The 5,182-nt window shown below is 42.0% G+C and overlaps 1 long non-coding RNA gene across 1 annotated transcript; it reads right to left on the bottom strand.

Moving 5' to 3' along the window:
• Positions 1 to 2,877: 2,877 nt before the first annotated feature.
• On the bottom strand, positions 2,878 to 5,182 carry LOC105354480. The gene is made up of 2 exons (XR_909090.3): positions 3,215 to 5,182; positions 2,878 to 3,131 (listed from the first exon to the last, which is right to left on the bottom strand). It is a non-coding gene; the product is annotated as an uncharacterized LOC105354480 (long non-coding RNA).

Below are 5,182 nucleotides of genomic sequence, written 5' to 3'. Positions count from 1 at the left end.
GAAATGCACCTGTGTTCTTCGCCCATAACATACACCTGCCCATACCATAAACCCACCACCACCATGGGCTACTCGATCCACAACATTGACATCAGAAAACCGCTCACCCACACGACGCCACACACGCTGTCTGCCATCTGCCCTGAACAGTGTAAACCGGGATTCATCCAGACGCCATCGCATGTGAGCATTTGCCCACTCAAGTCGGTTACGACGACGAACTGGAGTGAGGTCGAGACCTCGATGAGGACGACGAGCATGCAGATGAACTTCCCTGAGACGTTTCTGACAGTTTGTGCAGAAATTCTGTGGTTATGCAAACCGATTGTTTCAGCAGCTGTCTGAGTGGCTGGTCTCAGACGATCCTGGAGGTGAACATGCTGGATGTGGAGGTCTTGGGCTGTTGTGGTTACACGTGGTCTGCAGTTGTGAGGCCGGTTGGATGTGCAGCCAAATTCTCTGAAAGGCCTTTGGAGATGGCTTATGGTGGAGAAATGGACATTCAATTCCCTAGCAACAGCTCTGGTGGACATTCCTGCTATCAGCATGCCAATTGCACGCTCCCTCAATACTTGCGACATCTGTGGCATTGTGCTGTGTGATACAACTGAAGATTTCAGAGAGGCCTTTTCTTGTGGCCAGTCTAAGGCACACGTGTGCAATAATCATGCTGTCTAATCAGCATCTTGACATGGCACACCTGCGAGGTGGGATGGATTGTCTTGGCAAAGGAGAAGTGCTCACTATCACAGATTTAGACAGATTTGTGAACAATATTTCAGAGAACTGGTTATTTTGTGTATGTGGAAAATGTTTCACATCTTTGAGTTCATACCATAAAAAATGGGAGCAATAAAAAAAGTGTTGCGTTCATATTTTTGGTCAGTGTAGATATACCTGATTTCTCCCTGGTGTCAAATGTTGTCAAAGGTTTGCACACATTTATCCAGGTGATGTCTTGATATTGAGTCTTGGCATCTGGATTTCAAATCTTTCTTTAAAAAACAGATGGAACTCCAGATGTCAAGACTTAATTTTAAGACAAAGAAGATATTTATTTTCTTATATTTCTGTGAATTTAAATAAAACACATTTACTTTTTTATAAAATTATTATTAATTCATTTTTCAGATTGACCGTGATGTCTTCTCTTTGGAGGATGATGCAGCTCTGGGACAGAGGCAACACACACAATCACCATTCGCACCCTTTACATTAATAAACTATGATGATGCAAGTTTTTTGGACTGATGGAAGCAGCTACAGAAAACCCACCCATGCATGCAGGAGAACATGCTAACTCCACACACAAAGGAACCTTTTGGGATTTGAACCAGAGCCCTCTTGCTATGAAGCACGCCTGCTAACCAGTACGTCAGAAAGCAGGTTATGCTATTTACCACAGTAAGTTTGAGGCTAAGGAAGTGGATAACCTCAGCGTTCGGTTCCAGAAATGGAGGTATGTTTCAGGGTGTGTCAAGTTGCCATAGCAACTCATGCTCTGAACATAACCTAGTCTGGAGCAGGTTTAGTTGAAGGTTAGTTTGTTTACAGAGAGGTGAAGCAGCATGGCGTGTCCATTTGAAGATGATTTAGTGGATGAAGAAGCTCAGATAATACTCTGTTATGGAAATACTGAGAATTAAAAGTAAGTAACAAAATAATGAGAAAAAATGTGTTTAATTATGCATATTTCTTCAAATTTCACTGAAGAAATTAGAGGACAGTATAGGCTCCAGCAGCCTTGTGACCCCAAAAGGGACAAAACGGGTTCAGAAGATGAATAGAAAATAAGAAATAAAGCAAAATTAGAAGGAAAAGTTATGTCAGTTATCTGCAGGTATTCGTAGATTGGTACTATCGCACATATAAATAAGAAAAAAATGACAATAAAAAAAAAATCAAGATGACAGCAGTGATGGCAGCAAACAAAAAAACAAAAGTTAGATAAAATGTATAAAATAGAACAGAATGAAAGAAAACTTGATTGATTCCATAAAAGTCAAATTATCTTGTTACCATAGCTCCAATAAAATGACAGATAAATAAAAATAAATAAAAATAAATGTGCTTAAAAATAATAACAAGAACACGTGTCCAGTGTCTGAGAGACAATGTAGAGTCTAGCATCTGATGGGAAGAAATCTCAGCAAAAGGACTTCTTTTCTGCAATGACGTGTTGCAGACTCCACAGTCAGGGATGTGAAGTGTCATGTCTGGATCCTCCCAAGTGATGACATCACTGTCATTCTGCACAAAAGAAAACATGACTTTTAAAAAATAATTAATGTGTTTTATTTGTCACAGGGAACATATAGAAAAATAAAAGTCCAGTAGTATTTTCAGAAGTGTAAATAAAAAAAGTGATAAATGGAGCTTCTTTCTTGCCGTCTGCAAACATTTGACATAAGTGTACTTGTTGGCCACTAAAACTAGACAACCATGCTTAATCAGGTGAATCCGAACGGACTATGAAAATGCAGCTGAGAGAAAATAGTAGACTACCAAAGAGTCAATCTGATTCTGCAGAACTACGTACATGATGACGTCACGTTCAAGTTTCCCGGTGTTTCAAAAGCCCCCACCCTGTAAAAAAATAAACTTTACCCTGTAAAGTTTGTAGCGGTGCCGATAGCTTCGCTAAGGTGGGTGCTATTGTGCTTTGAAAATAGTAAACCAATTGCTGCGGTTCTGTGTTTCACGAAGAAGAAACGGCGGTTGCCGTGGATACGCTATTCTGAGGTGTTACGTGACTTCCACCTCCTGAGCTTTATTTAAACTCGCGCAGATACAGAATAACAAAAACTGTGTCATGGCTACAGAACACTTTTTGACCCAGACGCTGGAACCCGGAAGAAACACAGAGGAGGACGAACGTGGCAGGTAAGGGGTTTTAATCAACAGGTAGGTGATAGAACGAGAGCAGGATCTTGAGTTCCCAACGAGTAAAGAGCAGACTTCGGTGGCGTCACTGGTGGATTCTTCCGCAGACCTTCGGAAGGAGTCGACGTCGGAGGAGGTCCGAGAAATGGCGGGAGACGGCAGAGGCTCGAGGTGTGACCAGCAGGAGAAGACAGAGGGAGGGCTCCAGACTGAGGCAAATCCTGGCCACCACTTGTGACAATGGATTCCTGGAGGTAAGTATAGACAGAAGTTAGGCGCAGGCTTGACGAAACAAAGCAACATGAACGAGACGTGATGACCAACTATGCACCATCAACGGATTGGCGAAGAATGATGATCCTGGAGCTCCTTAAGAAGGCAGGTGAGGCGATGAGGTACGTGGTCGCAGCTGGGATGAATCAGGAGCCAAGCGGAGAGGAAAGGGGGAGGAGTCTGACAGAGGCACCATATCAAACGGTGTTGTATTAAATGTTATGAAAGGGTATAATTCAGTGCAGACTGTTTGTTTGACAATGAGATAATAAAAAGAGAGAACGTGTTACGTGAAGAGAAGGCTGAAAACTGAATGTTATTGAATTGGAGAGTAAAGATTGGTGGGTCTCATGCATGGTAAAACATGACAATCTGTTAGACATACGTATGTAGAGAGTATTTTCTGAAGGCTATAAAAAAACGAGATTATAAGGTAGTTGTTGATATAAACGGGCACGACAATGGGGGGGCTAAACATATCTAGGCAAAGCCCTTTTTGCAGCAGCTATGCAAAGCCCTGCATGGCTGTTGCAAAATGCTATCATAGCCGGCTGCCCGTTCATTTACAAGATCCAGTTTAAAACAGTTTTTTTTAGTCTTTTTTACTTACCTTCTGTTCCTCCATTAGCGAAATGACCTCCTCCGGCAACCTTTGAGCACGCAAAAAGACACTTAACTTACAGACGTCAATTTAGTTGGTTTCACTCCTGCAGCTCCTCACATGCGCCAGTAGCGCGTAATTCAGAGATTAAAGTCAGAATTCAGAGATCAAAGTCAGAATTCAGAGATCAAAGTCAGAATTCTGAGATCAAAGTCAGAATTCTGAGATCAAAGTCAGAATTCAGAGATCAAAGTCAGAATTCAGAGATTAAAGTAAGAATTTTTCTGTCCTTTTTTTTTTTCTTTCTCCATGGCCCTTATCCTCTTCCATAAAGGGGGATGAACTGGTTTAGTTTAAAGGAAAAAAGTTTTACTTTTTATCAGAGTTGTATGAGTGAAACTTGTTTTAAAAAAAATGAAGTAACAGTTTCAATAAAATAGGAATTTGTCCATCACCATTACTCTGTGAGGCCGAGCGAATCAAAAGCTGTAGCAAACTCAGAAATTAACTGCAACATTTCTGTGGAAAGAGTCAGAAAGAACGGATAATATCCCATTCAGAGGCCATCAGAGCGTGCACAAATGCACATGTGCACGCTCAATTCGCGCTTAATAGAGGAACAGATGAACTCCTCAGTTCAGAGGTTAACTTCTTGCAGAGCTGGGCTGGCTCTGTCAGGTGCATTTGCATGTGCAGAGTGCAAGGACTATGATGAGTCAAATTGAGGGTTACTAATTATAGCCTGGGGGGAAGTTTTTCCTCTCTGCTCATCATCTGCAGGCTTTAGCAGAGAAAGGGAAGAAGCTGTTAACGGGCGTGAGGTGGGCGGCAGCTCCTTTCACCATACATCCGGCCTGTCTTCTTCCTCTGCCGTGCACGCCCACCGTGAACGCTCCCTACATCTGGACTTCTTCAGAAAAACCCCAGAGCTCCTTTTCTGAATCAGTTGTATTCTAGTTTCCATCAGCAGGAAGCTGAGACACAACTCTCAGCTCTTGCTGTCATTGTTTTCAGTAAAACATGAATGAATGAAAACAGAAAATCAAAGCTGCAGCTAAAGTCTCTGCACAGCTGAACTGAACTGCATCTGCAGTCAGGATGTCATTTTATTTTCACAATCAAGCCTCCCAAATGTTAGAAACAAAAGTCCAAATGAAGTTACCAGGAAAAAAGATTATGTCCCTGGTGTGAGGCACGGAGGAGGTTTTATTATGGTCTGGGCCGCCTTGAGGCTGCAAATTGGAAGCCCATCAGTCATTCTGGTTCTACCCAGTGTCAGAAAGCCTGCGTCAGTCTACATGGGTGTAAATGGTAAGTAGCAAATGCTTGTATAGCAAACTTGACGTGAAAGAACCAAAAAAAAAAAAAAATTCTACTGAACATCAGTTTGGAGTCCCTGTTTGGTTTGCATGTGTTGGTTTAAAG

The sequence above is a fragment of the Oryzias latipes genome, chromosome 7 (genome assembly GCF_002234675.1).
Source record: "Oryzias latipes chromosome 7, ASM223467v1".
In the NCBI taxonomy this organism is placed as follows: Eukaryota; Metazoa; Chordata; class Actinopteri; order Beloniformes; family Adrianichthyidae; genus Oryzias; species Oryzias latipes.
This window is presented reverse-complemented; position numbering and strand designations above follow the sequence as displayed.